The sequence below is a fragment of the Macaca fascicularis genome, chromosome 4 (assembly GCF_037993035.2).
Source record: "Macaca fascicularis isolate 582-1 chromosome 4, T2T-MFA8v1.1".
NCBI classification, from domain to species: Eukaryota; Metazoa; Chordata; class Mammalia; order Primates; family Cercopithecidae; genus Macaca; species Macaca fascicularis.
This window is the reverse complement of record NC_088378.1, coordinates 32,310,166-32,330,107: the sequence shown is the minus strand read 5'-3', so window position 1 is coordinate 32,330,107 and position 19,942 is coordinate 32,310,166. Positions and strand designations below refer to the sequence as shown.

At 35.8% G+C, this 19,942-nt stretch overlaps 1 protein-coding gene across 26 annotated transcripts in view; it reads left to right on the top strand.

Moving 5' to 3' along the window:
• Positions 1-19,942, top strand: part of PTPRK (protein tyrosine phosphatase receptor type K) — a 565,022-nt gene that overhangs the window by 180,473 nt on the left and 364,607 nt on the right. The window lies entirely within an intron of this gene.

Genomic DNA, 19,942 nt, shown 5'->3' with positions numbered 1-19,942 from the left:
GGCCGTATATACCTTCTTATGCCTTCCATTGTTATGCAAATAATTCGAAGTTACTTATCGCAAAGATAATTGGCCGCATAGCAAAGAGAAATAAGGAAAAATGACTCTTGAGCTGTAGGAATGCAAATATAATTATAAAATCAAGTCCATGACAAATAAACCTATATTCTCCAGGCAGTAAGTCCTACGTTGCTGTTCTAGGTGAACTTAAATGAGATACTAAGCTTCCTGGTAATCATCTTGAAAAGGAATCATATAATTAGTTATTTAATTTTCACTTTACTATTTTAAGGGAAGGAAAGCCTTTCCTAGCATCAAGTTGTAAAGCTGCAGGTAAAGAGAAAGGCATAGAAAATAAAGTGATGATTCTTTACATGTTTTAAGGAGGTGAATCCCTTGAGGCATCTTTTTGAAAAAATGTTTTTCTCCAGAAAAATTAAAGAAAGTTATGGATTTTCTTTCACAAAAATTAATTTAGGCCCGTATATACATAATTTTATTCCAATGTGCCTTTTGGACTTACTCTTTTCTTAATCTACAGTTATTGGTATTGTATGTGACAAATTCTCGTTGAGTCTACTACTAAGTGAGTGAAGGCAATGCTTTTCAAACTACAGTGTGAATGCAGAATTATCTGAGTTATATGAAGCTTTTTTAAAAAGTTATATATTTTTACTTTATGAGTCTAAAATTAACATACATATACTTAAGGTAATCATTTCTTAATCATTGAGAAATACTTCAGAGGCATTATTTGCATTTGTGTTTACATTACATTTTCTAAGTGAAAGGACGAATTGTATCACATTTCAGAGTACATATAGAAAAAAAAACCAACCAAGTGGCAGTTAACACATACCATAAGCATGCAAAATTTATAATAAGCTGTGAAATACCAGTTGACATCATATTGACTTTTTTAAAGCACAGATATTGTGCAGTTCCTGATTTTGTACATATTAACTTGGAAAAGTTTACTAACAAATATAGTAAATATACAGAGAACTGTTTTTATTAAGCAGATTTAAACTTTTCCTATTATTTTAGAATGTATTATTAAATTTATTAGTCTATCAAAAGCATGAATCAGTGGCTAAAAATTAGTATTAAAGAAAAATAACAAAAATTATGATGACATTAACTCAAATGATGTTTCATTATGATTAAAACCAAAAGAATCAAACCTAAAAGTGAAATGTAAAATATAAAACAAAGAAGTACCTATTTTCTACTCTTAAATCTATTTGCATTTTTGGTTCCACAAAACATCACTTTATATTAAATAACAAAGGATGCTAATTTAAACTGTATTGATTTTATACATTTGTTGTATGAGTAAACTTATGGTATGTTAATACTCAGATATTTATCTGTGCAAAGTTCAACTTAACACTGCAGTCTGTGAGAAAGTTTTCTTTTTCAAAGCTTGGGATTTTACTCATGTTTGAGAAACACTGAATCAGGAGTTTACCCTTAAACTCTAAACTCTTTCCTGAAAGCCCATAGGGAATTAACAGAGCACGCTTTCTTGTACATTTAGAGGTTGTTAAGGTAAAACTAATAATGCTTACCCAGTTGCTGGGTCTGCTAGAATGGGGGGATTCCATAAGGAAATCAGTTTACTGAGACTGGTGTCTGAAAGAAATGTTCATCAACGGAGAAAGTCTTGACGCCCTGTCTGGTTGCCATGTTTATGCTATGGGCCATATGGTTATATTCTGAGAGTTTGGACCAGTGAACTCTTAGCTATTTTTAAAAATTTGATAGAGATCCAAGAAATAGTTTACACTTACACGAAGTGACTTATTGTAGGAGGCTGTTTTAGCCAGCCTCCTAAAATCCAATGCTTCTTGAAGTTTTCAATAAATCTTTTAAGTTTGTCTAAGAATCAGATTCCTCAGACTTCTGCATCTTCTTTTTGCTTAGCTCCTTAGCAGCTTGCCCCTCTTTCACCACCACTCTCTTTTACTGGTTTTATTTTGGATGGGGTGGGGTGATGGTAGTAATTTTGACCTTTGGATTTTAGTCCAAATATTCATTCTGGGCAACTAGAACAGTGGCCAAAACTACCTCCCTTACTAGCCCTAAAAAACTTGGTTGTGGAACTGCTGCTACCTATAAAAGAAGAATCAGATGTCCTATGGTATTATTGATGTCCCTTGTGGGACCTTTTCTAAGTCTCAATAAGTCCTTAGGGTCAAGCTGTTTCTGGAATCCGCCTGGCAGAAAGTTTATCTGCAGCAATTTGTCACCATGAACTTACTTGTTAGATTCTCATTTATTTACTTATGTTCATTTTCTTAGGTACAGAAGGATTTTTTTTTTTTCTGTGTTCCAGGAAGCAATTTTTGCCAAAGCTACTGTGGAGAGGAAAATTATGATTGTGTTTCAATCACAATTAGTTCCAATTTTGCCTCTCCAGACACATATGTCAGCTTGTCAGTTTTTCTTCCCCCAAACACATTGTCTTTTAAATTGAATGCTGATCCGGATAAATATATAATACACTCAAAGGGGAATTTTGGTCTTATATTTGGGAAAAATACATTAGTAGATGGCTACTCAGATTCAAGATGTGTTTAGTGAGGGTCAAGAGGTGAACATGCTTCAGATACCTGAATTAGTTACATGGGCTTGTTAGTGCAAGATTAAATGGCTTTAATTTAACTGCTGATAGATTCTGTTGTGGGTTCCTGGAAGTCACCCAAATTGTTAATCACTATTGAAATAACATTTTGGTAAAAAATAGGAAAATTTATGATTGTAAAAGTTAGCTGTGTAAGTTAGAAATTTAGAATGAATTTCATTTCCCTTGTCCTCTGTAGCATTTTAGTGAAAAAAGGTTTGCAATCAGATTGCTACATTCCATGCTCCATAATAAAATACAGAGCAGCATTATTTTGATAAAGTAAATTTACTGTGTTATATTTTATTTATAAAATATTTAAGATTTTTTTGAAAATGTCAAAAGCAAAAAACATAATAGCATTATGGGATTTATATGTGTAAATGCATTTGTAGATGATTTACAAATACGTTTGTAGCATCTTTGCTGGGATGTCTCAACAAAATTAATTCCTCCCTTCATTAGAGTGTATTTGTTATTTTTGTTCATGGCAGTTTTTCCTATATTTGGTGAATCTCTTGCCTTACGAGTTTTTATGGCCCCAGAAAGAAGTAAAAAGCTCACCTTTTCAGCCATCTTTAACTAGGATATCAATAGGTGACCAAATCACAATTCAGAATACCTATAAGAACATTGATTAGGAAGCTATTTTGTAGGAGGAGGCATCGTAAAGATTTCATTCTGCAGAGAGGGGAAGCATAGACTTCCAGGGATGGCAAAGCACAGGACCCAACCTGAGTGCTGGTGGGGGGGTTGGGATATACTTGGCTTATTATTTGGGCTTCCTAATGTTCTTTAATACTTTTTTTTTTGGTTGTTTTTGTTGAAAGTGATACAGTGGATTCTGCTGTTTACATTGAAGAACTTGAACTGATCTTTCTCCCAGACTTGATCTTCATCCAATGTACCATGGCTCGGGGAATGGCACACTATTTATTTGGTTGTAGTAACCAGAAATATAGTTGCACATTCTGGATACCTGTCTCTTGTATATCCTATGCATCACCAATTTTGCTGTTTTTGCCTCCTATATAGGTCTTGATTGACTGCTTCACATCACCTCCATCATTTATTACTATATTTAAAAACATTTTCCTCTATTGACTGCCACAGCTACTATCTCCCTGGTCTCCCATACCTACTTTGCTCACCATCCTATCACTCATCTGTTTTATACATTGTGGCCAGAGTAATTTGCCAAAATGAAAATCTGACTTGTGATAGCAACCTTCATCTCATTCTTTTCTGTGTTTAACTATAACTTTTAAGATAAAGACAAAACTGTTTATCGTTGCCTGCAAGTCCTGCTTGGTCTGTTTACTTCTTTCATCTCTATCGTCATCTTCCCCATTTTCTCCTCTGCAGCCAAACTTTCAGTCTCTTATACTTGGCCCTCTTCTAGGTCTTTTGCACAAGTGGTTTATTCTGCCTGAAATGATCTTCCTAATAACTCTCTTTCATTCTTCAGGTCACAGCTCAGACATCACTTTTTCAGAGAGACTTTCTCACCTTCCTGATGAGGTCATATCTCCCCATTATATGATTTCATAGCCAGACTGTCTTGTGTAGAGGTCATCATAGTTTTATTTGACACACACTTTGTTGATGCTTTGATTACTCGTGTGATGCTGCATCCGTGCAGAAGAAGCCCCATGAAGGAAAAGTACTGAAATGGTATCTGTTAGAGTACTTCAGATTCATCCTCATGGGTTTTCTATGCGATTTAAACAATCATTTTGCCAATGAACTACTTGTTCACTTTGATAGGTGGCACAGTATAAGAGCTAAGGAAGATAAGTTTAATGTTAGATTCAAATTGAGATCTGAGCAGGTTACTTAACCCTTTTCCACTTCACATTTTCCTGTACAATGTTTAGCACTTTACATATTCAGTAGCTTTCTCACTGGAGGATTGGTTGAATTAAATATTTTTACTGTCTTAAGCTATTCTTTTAATGATTTATATGCCAGTAAGTCACCATCAACACTTCCATTGATGGAGTATCAGCTTTCTGTAGATCACTACACAGAAAGGCCTAATAAGAGGTAATAGCCTTTAAGAAGTTTACTGCTGAGCTTGGAAAATTCTACACATTCTAACAAATACAAAGTGGGAAATGTAAAGTTTGTTAATTAACTAAAAAGTTGTATAATTGGACATAAGAGCTTATGAAGAAGGTAGAAATAAAGGTTCTTAGGGGAGAAAAGAGAATACAAGCTTTGCAAGACGGAGGGGCAAACCAGGCAAAAATGCTTATTTTCTTCTTATTATGAACCATGAACTGTTATGAGCTATGAGTTCATGCTGGGGGTTCATGGTAAGTTAGCGTGGCATGGTTTTTATGGACCAAGTTTGTGAGGATTTTTGAGCATCAGATGGAATGTGTGGTTCTTACCTGTGCTTGAGCATGCAGTTAACTGCTTCAACCAATAGAATTGTGTTGTTACTGGTGAATGTGTGTCACCATCACTGAAGCAAGCACTACTAGTTCATAGTATTTGCAGAGTTTAATCGCTGCTTGTAGGATCACTGTAAAGCAAAAGAAGTTTTTGTTTGTTTATTTGTTTGTTTAGTTACATAAACAGTTCTTAGGGAGATACTTGATAATATTGTAGTTAGAAGAAGAAAATGTTTGAGATATATTCTTGCTCATGGTTATTCTCAAGGGAGAGAAATTTGATCCTGTCTGTGTACTTGAGTTGCATCCATTTAGCTTATAAATGTTAATGAAAACCTGAAAGTATATCTCAATAATAGATTGAACGATGTGACAGTGAAATTTTTGAAACTATTGAAAGTTTCTTCTTCCCTCCTGTAAGAGAAAAATTACCTCCCATTTTCCCAGCGCCTTGGGGTGGGGGAAGGACACCTGTGCTTGATTGTTGGTCTGAGATCTAACTGTTACTTGTTTTGGCTGAAGTTGTTTTTTATTTTAGTTTCTACAGTACACCCCAGAGGGAAGCTTTAAAAAATTAGTGTGGGAACTAAAACTCTACAATTTCTCAATGTTTGTGTTTACCCATTGAGCCTTAAGTTAGCATTTATGAAAACATTAAAGTACAATTCTCAGTTGCTCTCAGGGCAAACAAAACAAAACAAAACAAAGCAAAACAAAAACACTGTTGGAATGGAGGTCACTTGCATCCTGCAGCTTTTCTGATTATGTTTAAAAGGAATGTTTTGTTGAAGGAATATCTTCGGGTGATTGTATTTGCTAAGATGAAGTTGAATTACTTGTGTGCAATAATCATAGAAGTATTTGCGTGCTCTTCCTTTCCTCACCGTTGTTCAATGTGGCATTTCAAAATTGACCAGGTGTGTTTTGGCTATTTTTAAAATTTTGTTTTTCAAAATAATAACTGCATTGGTAGCACTGGAAGTAGAATAGCTTATCCCAGAGACCTGAGATATGATTTAATATTATACTTTGCTCAATTATTGGGGACCATTAAATAATTCATTAAAGCTGATTTAAGTTAATGTAGATTCAGGGGACTTTACAAGAGTTTCAGGTTTTTTTTTTTTTCTTTAAATATGTATTTTATACTAAAACCTTGAGGTATAGGAGATTATCTTGTGACCAAAAGCACCAGTCTCAAAATTTGAGGAGATGACACCATTCGCTTTTACTTTTTTATATCCTAGGACCTCAGTTTCTTTTATTATATTTGTATGGTTTGTGAAGCTACTGGTGAGATGAAAAATAAAATAACCCTGTTTTCTCTACCGCCCTGTTCTCCTCTTTTTTCTCTTATCTTCCCAGAACTTAACATTTTAAAGTGTAAGCACTTATTTCATCTCTTTTTCCTTCTACTACTTGAGCTCTTTTCTTCATTTTGCTATGCTCAGTCTCTCCTTTTTGTTGTTGTTGTTGTTGTTATCATTCCCTTTTGCTTTTATTTTCCTTTTCTCGTCTTAGAACCTCTAAGGCAGAACTGTTTCAAACAAGCAGACCGATTTTTGGTTTAGGTGATACTACTTTGTAAATAAAAAAATGAAAAGATGTTTTTCCTTTGACAGTTCCCACTTCTGTAATCCTCACAACAATCCTCTCAAACAGTGCTTTCATTATATCTTGACATTTATCTGTTCCAAGCCTCCAATTTTCATCAGTAAAATGGTAGAGAGGAGATGTGGTGGAAAGGGACAGAATGTGGCTGTTAATTTAGGCCTCTGACTTCAGAGCCTGCATTCTTAACCATTCTTTTGTTTGTTTGTTTGTTTGTTTTTGAGACAGTGTCTTACTCTGTCTCCCAGGCTGAAGTGCAGTGGCGTGGCCTTGGCTCACTGCAACCTCTGCCTCCCGGGTTCAAGCGATTCTCCTACCTCAGCCTCCCAGGTAGCTAGGATCACCGGTGCCTGCCACCATGCCCAGCTAAGTTTTGTATTTTTAGTAGAGACAGGATTTCACCGTGTTGGCCAGGATGGTCTCGAACTCCTGACCTCGTGAACAGCCCTCCTCAGCCTCCCAAAATGCTGGGATTACAGGCGTGAGCCACCGCGCCCGGCCTTAACCATTTAATAAACAGGTATCTGCTTTCATTTGGATAATGGGGGAGATTATATTTTTTCTTCCTTTTGAATATTTCATGGAGTGTCTTTTATTATAAGTAAGAACTTTAGTGGACTTAAAGTTTAATAAAGGAAGAAACTTCTTTGGTGGCCAGTTGAACTGCCCCTGTGACCTGATTATCCTTGTTCCTGAGAACTGAGTTGAAAAACTTTGTTCAATCTGAATTCTTCTCTAATTGATCATTACTTGCCATTTACTTATTTAGGAGCAGTGACCGTTGTTACAGTTATAAAATTGAATAGTTACAATTGTTATTAGTTTTGAGTCACAGTAAGGTCTAGTTGTTCTTCATGTACTTCTTGTACTAAAAGTACTTTAGTTCTTCTAGGTTATAGTTGTCTGAAAGGTGGGAACTTTCAGAATAACAGACTAGTTGAGTTGGAAGGAAACTTACATCATTCAGTACAACTACAGGCATACATTGTTTTATTGAGCTTTGCATCATTATACTTTGCAGATATTGCATGTTTCACAAATTGAACATTTTGGTAATTCTCACAGTATTTCATTTTGTGTAACAAAATGTAACATTTTGGTAATTCTCACAATATTACACACTTTATTATTATTATTATTGTATCTGTTATGGTGATCTGTGATCAGTGATCTTCGATATTACTGTTGTAATTTTTTCATGCACCACGACCAGCTCCTGTATAAGATGGTGAGCTTAATTGATAAATGTTGTATGTATTCTGACTGTTCCACCTACGGCTGTTCCTGTCTTTCTTCCTCTCCTCAGCCCTCCCTGTTCTCTGAGACACAACAATATTGAAATTAAGCAAATTAATAACCCTACAGTGGCCTGTCAATGATCAACTTAACGGAATAACTGCAGGTCTCTCACTTTTTTTTTTTTTTTTGAGACGGAGTCTGGCTCTGTCACCCAGGCTGACTGCAAGCTCCACCTCCCAGGTTCACGCTGTTCTCCTGACTCAGACTCCCAAGTAGCTGGGACTACAGGCACCCGCCACCAGGCTCTGCTAATTTTTCTAATTTTATTAGCGACGGGGTTTCACCATGCTAGCCAGGATGGTCTCGATCTCCTGACTTTGTGATCCACCCGCCTCGGCCTCCCAAAGTGCTGGGGTTACAGGCGTGAGCCCTTGTGCCTGGCCGCAGGTCTCTCAATTTAAATCAAAAGCTAAAAATGATTAACCTTAGTGAGGAAGGCATATCAAAGCTGAGACAGACCACTAGCTGGGCCTCTTGTGCCTGTTAGCCAAGTTTCGAATGCAAAGGAAAAGTTATTGAAGGAAATTGGAAGTGCTACTCTAGTGAACACCCAGATGATAAGAAAGTGAAACAGCCTTATTGCTGACATGGATAAAGTTTCAGTAGTCTGGATAGAAGATTAAACCAGCCACAGCATTCCCTTAAGCCAAAGCCTAATCCAGACCACGGCCCTCAGCATTGAGGCAAGACCCTCTACTAGCAAAAAGATAACGACTTGCTGAAGGCTCAGATGATTTTTAGTATTTTTTTTTTTAGCAATAAACTATTCTAAAATTAAGATATATATTTTATATACCTTATATACCTTTTTTTAGACATGCTATTGCACACTTAATAGACTATCATATTGTGTAAACATAACTTTAATATGCACTGGGAAACAAAAAATAAAAATTTGGTACATTCAGACATAATGCGACTACTTAGTAGAATGTTTTGACTTTGATAATATTCATTTATGTGGAAATCATAGACGTGTTGTGCCCTCATTCTCTTTAGACCTTCAGTTCTGGTCTTCAATGTTTAACAGTGTTGAAGTGTATCCAGACCAGGTGGGTATTGTTAGCATGATTTTTAGTCTTCAGGCAGTTTCCAGAGGCCACAGGCCACACTACATTCTCTTACCTTTAATTGTTCATTTCAATCTTGGGTATTTTTAAAAGGTGAGTGATGATTACAAAATTGGCCACAGGACAAAGACTTTATTGCCTTTTGGGGTCATGTTACTCTGATTATTTTCTCTTAAGTTGCTTTTCATTTTAACAACTGCTTCTCAAAACTTTTCACTACCATGTAACATAAAAGTTATGCAGGTTGGATAGCTGTTAGGAGAGTGCCATGATTTCAGAATTTGGAGAAATCTTGAAACAAGAGTTCTTAAACTTAGATCTATGAGTCCTTTAAAATTGTTGGCGAAGTAAGTGTATGTGTTTCTGGGAGTGGGCGTTGAGGCAACAATACTTTAAATTTACTTCAGATTTCAAAGAAAAAGTGAGAGAGGGAGGGTTAGAGAGGAATAGGAAGGATAGGACTGAGAAAGAGGACTGACTCACATTGGGATGAAAGGGATAGGTAGAGTTGTGAAGGGAAGGGTTAAGAAAGATTATGAAGGTTAAGTGCCATTAAGTTGGAAGTTTTTAAAAGTACCATCCTTTAACATTGTCATCTCGTTTTTAAACTTTGAAAGTGTTCTCTTCATACATTTTCTAGTTTTATTTTCTTTACTGTTTGTTGGAGGAAGGAATGAATATGTCTAAAGGAATGAGTATTGAGGACCCATCTATTCCTCTTGTCAGTGTGCCTTGGCACATCATGGAGGCAGTCTTGTTTAGTCTGCACACTGGACCTCAGTGGGGTGGGCACTTCAAGATGAGGAAACAAGACAGAGAGAGGTTAAATTATTTGCCCAGGATAGACAAGTAAATAGATGTGTAGGAAGTAGGGAAAACTGGAGTACTGGAAGGTGCTGGAAAGGAACTCAAAACCTATTATAAAATTAGCCACTTTGAAATAGGAAACAGATGGCACTAATCCTTTTAACAATTTATGACATAGGTTTCCTGTGTCATAAAGATGAAACTGGCAATTTTCTTTGTCAAAGTAATGGCCAAGTACTTGCTTTTTGTCTCTCTAAGATGTAGTAGGGGAAGGGGATTAAACTATAGAACAATGCTTGGCCAAGTTTCTAAATCTTAATGTGTAACGGGTAAATTCCATGAGGACATCCACTTCCTAAGAAGGAGAAATGTGCTACTTTCTACTGAAACTTTCATTTTAGTTTTTCTGTGTTGCCTGAAGGTTTTTAGAAGCTATTATCTGAAATCCATATATTTTTTCTGTGTTCAAATGTAAGCTGGCTACCTAGAGCAAATACAAAGCACTTCTTCAGAGATCAAGAGAAATTTTATCCTGCGGACTGTGAAGGAAACAGGTTTATATTTTTACAAGGCAATGGGAGGGACATTTTAAGGAGACTAAAGTTGTTGAAAGTAAACTCCTACAAAGATGCAAATTCAGTTCATTTGTTTTGGAGTTTGGGGGGAAAGTTTACTTTTTCTTTTTCTGACATTTTGTAATATTTGCCTCATACTGTCTTAGAAACGAATTGTATGATGTAGGGGATAGACTTCATTAGAAGAGAAACATCTATCTTAAGAAATAATAGAATGTAAAAGCTTGAAGAATTAAAAATAGACTGTACAAAAAGTGATGACACTAATGTCCGTTTAACCAAATTAATGGAATATTTTAGGGTTATTCTTAAGATTGAGAGCTTTGCTTATTATCATTTCAAATTTTACCTTTTTTTTTTCTCTTTAACTATCTTTGAATTAAAAATACTTAAAAAAATATTTTTGCTTACCTTCAGTGGAGCTTGCCGAGTTTACAAATTACACAGCCCCTCTGTTATGGGCTGGCGAGGCCAAAGAGGTTTCTAATCTTAAAAAGCTTGTACTAGGGTTCTGGGAATGCACAGACAGGTATAGTATATTTTGTACATAAAAGAGCATTATGTAAGTGCTATGGGAATGCAGCACAGGAAACACAAATAGATAGTTGTCTGACTTTTTTATAAAACATTCAACTTCAAACTGAAAACTCCAGACCTTGTTCTAGATTTTTGGATGAACAACATACATGAAATCCCAACTTTTCATGGAATTTTTCAATTAAGTAAACAAATAAATTCAGTAAGTGGCAAGTGCTATAAAGGATATAATAAAAAGTGATATGTAAGAAAGAAGCTTGGAAGGAACTACTTTATTTAACCGACCTAGGAATGCTTCACCAATAGATGAATGATGAAAAACAGCCAGCTGAGGACAGAACATTTCAAACAGAGGAAGGTCCAGTGCATGGAGATTGAGACAAGCATAAGCTTAGGTGTTTTTTTTTTTTTTTTTTTTTTTTTTTAAAGAAAAAGCCCATTGTATCTGGAACATCTTATGTAAGGGAAGAGAGGTGTAAGAAATAATGTTGGAGAGGAAGGCAGGCACTAGATCATATTGAAGCTGAGGGGTGGGGCTAGAGTTTGGATCTTATTCTCAATGCAATATGAGGATGAGAAAGATTTAAAAAAATTAACCTGGCTGCCTTTCAGAAACGATTGTAGGGCTAGTAGTGTGGAAATCATAAAACTTGCTAGGATTCCATTCTATTTGTCCTCCTGAGGGGTAACAGGAGTTTGGTAAAACTAGTGATTATGAAGAGACATGAATGGATTGAGGAGAGAGCTAGGAAGTAGAAACAATGAGACTTGCTAGTTAATTAAAAGAGGGAAAAAATCAAACTGATTCCTAGTTTGATTACTGAGTCCTTAGTTTTAATAATTGGTTATATTTGTTGCCACTTAATCAGATGAAAAAAAATGGTGGTGGGAGAAGAGGCTTGAAAAAAGAAATGAAAAGATGTAAGATATGAAAAGGAGGATAATGGCATTGCCTTCAGCACAAAGGTAATAGTAACAGAAGTACTTAGAGACATTAATTTTATAACAGAAAAAAAAAAATATCCCAGATGGGCTGAGACCCAAATAATGATTTCACTTGTCATTCTTCTTTCTACTTAGAGATCCTGATTATTGCTTCTTAAGCTCTCTGGGCATGAAGCAACATTATTGTATAATGTCTTTAAGTTTTTTTACACCAACAGTTTCTGGCATGTTCTTTGTTACTACTGGGAAAATCTCACTCAATGCCAAGAGCTAGCTGTTTTGCACAGTGCGTTGGTGCTTTGGTAGCTATTCAAAATGGTCTTCAGAACACATAAAAATACTTTTCTTATGAGGATAGAATATTACTTAGTCCTCTGTACTCTTCTGCTCATACGTAACAATCTGATTCTCTGATGGTGGCAGACTAGAGTGGAAGAAAGCCCTTTGTGATGGTTGATTTATGTGTCAGTTAGACTCAGCGATATTAGCTTAAACATTATTTCTAGGGGTGTGTGTGTGTGTGTGTGTGTGTGTGTGTGTGTGTATGTTTCTGGATGTGATTAACATTTGAAAGGTACACTGAGTAAAGCAGATAGCCCTCCCCAATGTGGGTGGGCCTCATCCAATCGCTTGAAGTACTGAGTTGAATAAGGAGTAAGAATTCCCCCGTGTCTGACTGTCTACAAGCTGGGATATCAGTCTCCTGCCTTTGGACTTGGACTCAGATTGGAGCTTACACCATAGGCTCTCCTGGTTATTGGACTCAGACTTGGACTTGAACTGGAATTTATACCATTGACTCTCCTGTTTCTCAGGCCTTTGGGCTCGGACTGGAATTATACCATCAGCTTTCCTGTCCTGAGACTGGGCTTCTCAGCTTCCACAATCATATGAGCCTATTCCTTATAATAAATCTCCTGATATATATATATATATATATCTCAGCTTTTTTCATCTTCATTCTTCAGGCATCCAGCACTCCGGTGAAGGATTTTGTTTTCTAACTGATTTTATAGAGTACATCTTTATACCCTGCAGAGACTGAGTGAGTGAAGTAGACTCAACATAATGTTCTCATTACAGCAGAGTGATAAAAAGGTTTATGTATATTAAAATATAGGGTTCTCTACATGTGATCCAAAGATCTCTGTAGACCCTCATACTCTTTCAGGTGATCCATGAGGTCAAAATTGCTTATCAATAACACTGAGATACAGTTTTCCTTTTTTCTCTTTTATTGTCTCATGAATGAATAGAAGAATTTCCCAGAGGTTACATGATGCATGATACTACAACAGATTGAAGGATTAAGTAAAAATGAAAATCTAATTGTCTTCTATTGAGACAGACACTAAAGAGATTTGTAAAAAGTAAAACAATGCTTATCTTCTTGCTATCTTTTTTTTTTTTTATTTTGGGAAATGGTTATTTTTCATGAAAATATGATAGTAAATTATGAGATCATTGCTAATCTTAAACAAATTATTATTTTTGAATTTTTTCCATTTTAATTTCTAATATGGTCAATATTGATATAACTCAGAAACAAAAGCTGCTTGATATCCTTAACATCACAAGTATAAAGGGGCCCTGAGACTAAAACATTTGAGAACGTTTGTTTAATAGAAGATTTCTTATGTATACCAGTGTGGCTCTGACAAATACATTAAATATGTACTTCCAAACATTATACTTTTTCATTAAATCCTAATGTTTGAAAGCAGCATAAACTAGTTTCATTTGTTTTTCTTTTTGTTGTTGTTTTGACATTTTCTGGTTATATATCTCACATATAGTTAGAGCTACTGCTGCCTCAATTGTTCATGTTATTAAACAGTGTCTTTGCCTCCTCTTTCAACTGGTAATCTAACTAATCAAGTAACAAATGTTTATTAGACTTCTATTGTATGCAAAGCCCTTGTTAGATAGGGTGCCAGTTATCAATTTATTGCCCTGGAGCTTAAAATTTATCCTTCATTACCTGCTCTGTGATAGCAGCACTTGACCCTGTAAAGCGGTTCTGCTTTACAACTGGCGCAGTGTTAAGCTTTGTCAGTAGAGGGCACTGGAGAGACACTTAAGAAAGAAGAAACATCTATTCTTGGTTGAATTGTGATCCTAGGGTTGTTTTTTCTTGGTGATACGGCACGGTGGATGGAGCTGTGTGCATGTAGCAGACATAGTCTCTCAGTGAGCTTGTAGCACCAGACCTGGCCTGGTGACCGCCTTGCTGTGGCACACACATACCCCAGGCCTCATGCCACTCTGTTGCAGGGAGAATGTGTCCTGTTTCCCTTGCTTCCCTAGAGCAGGACTGGCTCTGGCCTGAGTGACCCAGCAGACTTTATCATTCCGTGCGCTGCAACTCCAACTTCTTTAAGGAAATCTGATTCTCAGCAATCTCCGCTGTCTACATTGGTTTCTTTCTTGGGTACTTTGATTATTCTTTAAGGTTTTCTTCACAACTTTAAAGTTTCTACCTTCTTATAGGTAGTAATTCTTTATATTACATTTTCACTGTTAAATTTACTGTGTGGCTTCTCTCTTCTGATTGGAATCTGAATAAGTCAGATGCTTTCTAAGAGAACATAATTACCCTTCTGAGGTTGACAAATGATATCCATATAAATCATTTAAAATTGGCACAAAAGCAGTGTATAATTGGGGGCCAGAATTAGACATTTAGAAACTGTGAGACAGTTCGAGGAAAGAAAACTGGCACAATGTGTGGAGAAAATAGTGAGGGGTCTGTCGGACTGGAGAAGGTGGTTTGTGAAGAGAAGTGGGAGGTAAAATGACCAAAGTTACTTTGGGATAAGATCATGGAAAGTTGTGAATACTAAGCAGAGAAGTTCAAATTTTTCTTTTAGTTTATAGGGCACATTCAACAGATTTTGAATAATAACTGACAATACAAATATTATGTTAGTGTACTAAAGTATACCAACACATACATATTTAAAAGAGGTTTAGAAGAAAGTATGGAAATCCATTTATAATTATTTTCTTTACTATTAATCGAATTTCCCATATAAATACCTTATTCATAGAAGTGTAGCTTAAAGATAAAAAATCACTAATATATAAAATCCGTAGGGCATTATATATTCATCTAGATACAAGATTATATTATTTTTCTTGGCCATTCTTTTTGGTAAAAACTGCCATTTGTTTTAAGTCTTCTCTGCCTTTCTATTTTTTAGTGAATTGGAATAAGAAGTACTCAATTTTTGTATTGTGTTTTTTGAATGCCAAGATGCTGTTAATCTGTAGGATACAAATAGGATTTATTTTTAAAAGACTAAAAATACCCACCTGTGTTTATTTACTAAGTATCATTATTCATTTGATTTTCCTCTTGTACGATAGTATTCATGTAGTCTGTTTTAATAAAAAAGTGCAAATCTAATGCCTATTCATTATAGAACTCTCAGAAACTGTACATATGCAAAAACTTTTTTGAAAACCTAGAAGACGATTACAGCCCACCAGATAATATACCATTAAGATTTTGCTATATATTTTTCTAGTCACATGTACAAGTTTATGTGTGTGCATATGTGAATATATGCACATTTACACGGATGTATTTATTTAACTTAAATATGTATTTTTCATAAGTGGGTTTAATAGTTTACAACCTGCATATTTTACTTAACACATTGTAAATATGTTCCATAAAATGTTTTAAAATAATGTAATTCTTAATGACTGCATTATTGTTCACTAAATTGATTTGCAATAATTTTGCAAATTACTGATTATTGAATATTAAGAATACTTAATTTTTCTCCATTTTAGTGTAATGAGTTAGGCATCCTTTAAACCTGTATCTTTTACATGGTTTATCTAATATACATTTGTAGACATGGAATTCCCAGACCAGAAGGCATGTATCTCTTTTTTTTTTTTTTTTTTTTTTTAATATATTTTAAGTTCTGAGATACATATGCAGAACCTGCAGGTTTGTTACATAAGTATACATGGGCCATGGTGGTTTGCTGCATTAGGTATTTCTCCTAATGCTATCCCTCCCCCTGCCCCCCAACAGGCCCTGGTGTGTGATGTTCCCCTCCCTGTGCCATATGTTCTCATTGTTCAACTCCCACTTATGAGTGAGAAAATGTGGTGTCTTGTTTTCTGTTCTTGTGATAGTTTGCTGAGAACTATGGTTTCCAGCTCCATGCATGTCCCTGCAAAGGATGTGAACTCATTCTTTTTTATGGCTGCATAGTTTTCCATGGTGTATATGTGCTACGTTTTCTTTATCCAGGCTATCATTGATGGGCATTTGGGTTGGTTCCAAGTCTTCGCTATTGTGAATAGTGCTGCAGTAAACATACGTGTGCCTGTGTCTTTACAGTAAAATGATTTTAATCCTTTGGGTATATACGTAGTAATGGGATTGCTGGGTCAAATGGTATTTCTAGTTCTAGATCCTTGAGGAATTGCCACACTGTCTTCGACAATGGTTGAACTAATTTACACTCCCACATACAGTGTAAAAACATTCATATTTCTCCACATCCTCTCCAGCATCTGTTTTTTCCTGACTTTTTAATGATTGCCATTCTAACTGGTGTGAGATGGTATATCATTGTGGTTTTGATTTGCATTTCTCTAATGACCAGTGATGATGAGCTTTTTTTTCATATGTTTGCTGGTCGCATAAATGTCTTCTTTTGAAAAGTGTCTGTTCATATCTTCCACCCACTTTTTAATGGTTTTTTTTTCTTGTAAATTTGTTTAAGTTCCTTGTAGATTCTGAATATTAGCCTCTTGTCAAATGGATAGATTGTAAACATTTTTTCCCATTCTGTAGGTTGCCTGCTCATTCTGATGAAAGTTTGTTTTGCAGTGCAGAACCTCTTTGATTTAATTAGATACCATTTGTCAATTTTGGCTTTTGTTGCAATTGCTTTTGGTGTTTTATTCATGAATATCTCTTAAAGGTCTTTGATGTCAAATTGCTGTCTACAAAGGTTGCACTTAAAACAAACAAATAAAAAGCATATACAGTTTTCTCTGTCTTGAATGACATATTTGAGAACTCTGTTGCTCAAGAGACTGTAAGGAATATTCGTAAGGCCATTTTAAAGAAGTTTTAATTAAAAGCTACTACATTGTATGTGTGGGAACATAGATGTTTTATTAAGCCTTGAGATAACTAAACTCTTGTTAGAAATCTGAGGAATTAGTTAGCTGGTAACAGAACAGTCGTAAATAAGTTTAAATTATAACATAAAGTATGAGGGAAGTACATATTGTATAATTTCCCAAGTGTAAGGATTGGGAGCCAGTTATTCTGGGAGACTACAGAAGTAATTTTTAGATGTTGATAAGAATAGCACAGTATCTTCTGTGTTTGGGATGATGGAAGGGAATACTGGGTCAGACAGGCAGCTCACTCCCTAGTGCCTACTGGACAAATTGCCATTATATCAAGGCAGTAGGCAGAAGGATTTAGACGGCTTTTTGGTGCTAGTACTTGATTCTTCCTTTCTGGAGCTGTGCAATAAATGCATTATTATTCCAGAGCACTCAGAGAATGTGGCAGTAGTCAGGCATTATTGAAAGAGGGCCATTTAGCAGAAACATTCTATAGAAATGAATTATCAACACTATTTTTCTTTATTATTTAACTTGCTTGAAATGTTGAAATAGTGTAGACTATTCACAAAGCTTTTATTTTGTGACTTTTGTATTCCTAATGATCAAATTGATAATGCCTGCAAGTGAATATACTTTGCCTATCCTGTTTCCTTAATAAGAAAAATAATTATTGTAGCTTAAGAGTACAACTGACTGAAAATTCCTGAATGGTCTTTATAGTAAATATTGTGCTATATAATTAAAATGTGACACAAAGCATATTTTTACACCAAAGTTTATTTTATAACAGGAGAAAATTACTATTAGAAAGCCAGTAAATCATTTAGAGATTACTACTTTAAAGTTGACATTCAGAAGCCATAATTGATACAGACCTCTAAAAATAAATTTAAATGCACTACTGCCATAATATTCCATTGGGCGGGGCGTTGGGGGGTGGAAAGACTGTTGTAGTAGTGGGGAAATAGGCTACAGGTTTGTGAAGATGCTAAGGCCCAATAACAAACACTAAGTAACTTATCCAAGATCTCAGGGCTGGTCCTCGTTGAAAGGAATAATTGGTCTGCTATGCAGTGGTGAATCTGAAAGACATCTTGCTAAATCAACCATTGACTTCAGAATGTGAATATAATAAGGACTAGAAACATCCTGCTTCTATAAATTGGGTTGGGATCCAGGATGTTCTGTTTAAAAATAAAGACATAATTTCTCCAAAGTATACACGGACAATTTATTCTATTAATGTGCCATCTGTGAGACTCAGAGAGAAAGAAAGAGAAACAAAAAGAATCCTAGCTTACAAGAGAAGAGGATAACTAGGAAAAAGAAGTGAATAATAATATCAGCCACTATCACTATGATCTGTTTATTCTGTACTTCGATTATACTAAAGTGTTACAGAAATCTTCCCAAAAGCTCTCAACCAGAGGGTACCTGCTACTCAGTGGCAATTGGTCACATTTGAAATTCAGCTTCTCAAGTAGTTGACACCATCCTCTCTGCCATGATTTGCATCTGTTGTTGAGGGTTAATTGAACAAGTTAGACTAGTAGTTAACGAGTGTTTAATGTGTCATGGGTACAAATTTTGGGGAGGGAATACAGAAGATTGATTTTGCATGTTGTCAGGAAGAGAAGGTCAAGTGCAACTCTTGTAACACTGAGTTCTGTAACACTACATCTGATAGATTTTGGTTAAAATTACATGCTAGCAAAGAAAAAGGATATTTTACAATAAAATTTGTGTTCCATCTTCTGTGTAATAAATAGGCATATTTGCATTTTTGTGATATGTGTCTTTGTTAAAATCCACAATGACATGAGAACAATTGGTTGTTTTACTGGAGAGTTTTCTGGGACTAAAAGCAGCAGCCTGGTGTTCAAGTCTCATTTTTGTACTTAGTCCCTATGTGGCCTTTGCCTGCAATGGAAAGTCTGTATGTGAGCTATGAGAGTGGGACTCTTTATGACCTGTGCCTCCACATGATAGATAACCAATGAACACTTACTAAGTCAAAGAGAATGGAGTAGATTGGTGATTTTCAACTGGGTTTCTTGTAGCTCTACATGAGTGTAGGGACTATTACAGAACTGGGGCCAATAGTAGTGGTGATTAGCTGACACCTTAGTTGATGAGACTCCAAATGGGGAAATCTACTATGTCCTGATCCTCAGCTCTAGGGAATTTTTTTTTTTTTTTTTTTTTTTTTTTTTGAGACGGAGTCTTGCTTTGTCGCCCAGGCTGGAGTGCAGTGGCGCGATCTCGGCTCACTGCAAGTTCCGCCTCCCGGGTTCACGCCATTCTCCTGCCTCAGCCTCCGAGTAGCTGGGACTACAGGCGCGCACCACCACGCCCAGCTAATTTTTTGTATTTTTAGTAGAGACGGGGTTTCACTGTGTTAGCCAGGAGGATGGTCTCGATGATCCGCCCGCCTCGGCCTCCCAAAGTGCTGGGATTACAGGCGTGCACCACTGCGCACGGCCAGCTCTAGGCATTTTTAACTTTAGCCCTCATACTGACATTACAAAGTGTCCTCATTCCCTGAACTGAGGTTCAAAATTAGTATGTTACAAGTGATCACATAACTTGTATAAATGATGATCTTCCAATATGAAATTAGAAATGGTTCCATTATCTGCACTCTAAGCACATCTCCCTGCAATAATATTCTGGATAATGAAAAATAGAAGTGTACCCTCTATGTAAACCAGGCCAATAAAGTATCACTTTTGTGTATGTGTGTGTATATGTTGTGTGTGTGTATATATATATATAATATATATATTATATTAAAAGACTTGTGTCCAGTAATACCAGAGATTTAGAGTGAGATCTGGATTTGAACCCAGCTTTGAGTGTTACTAACTGTGCCTCAATTTCCTAATTTGTAAAATAGGATAACAACAGGTTGTTGTGGAGACTAAATGAATTAATACATAATGTGTACTTTGAATGCTGTCT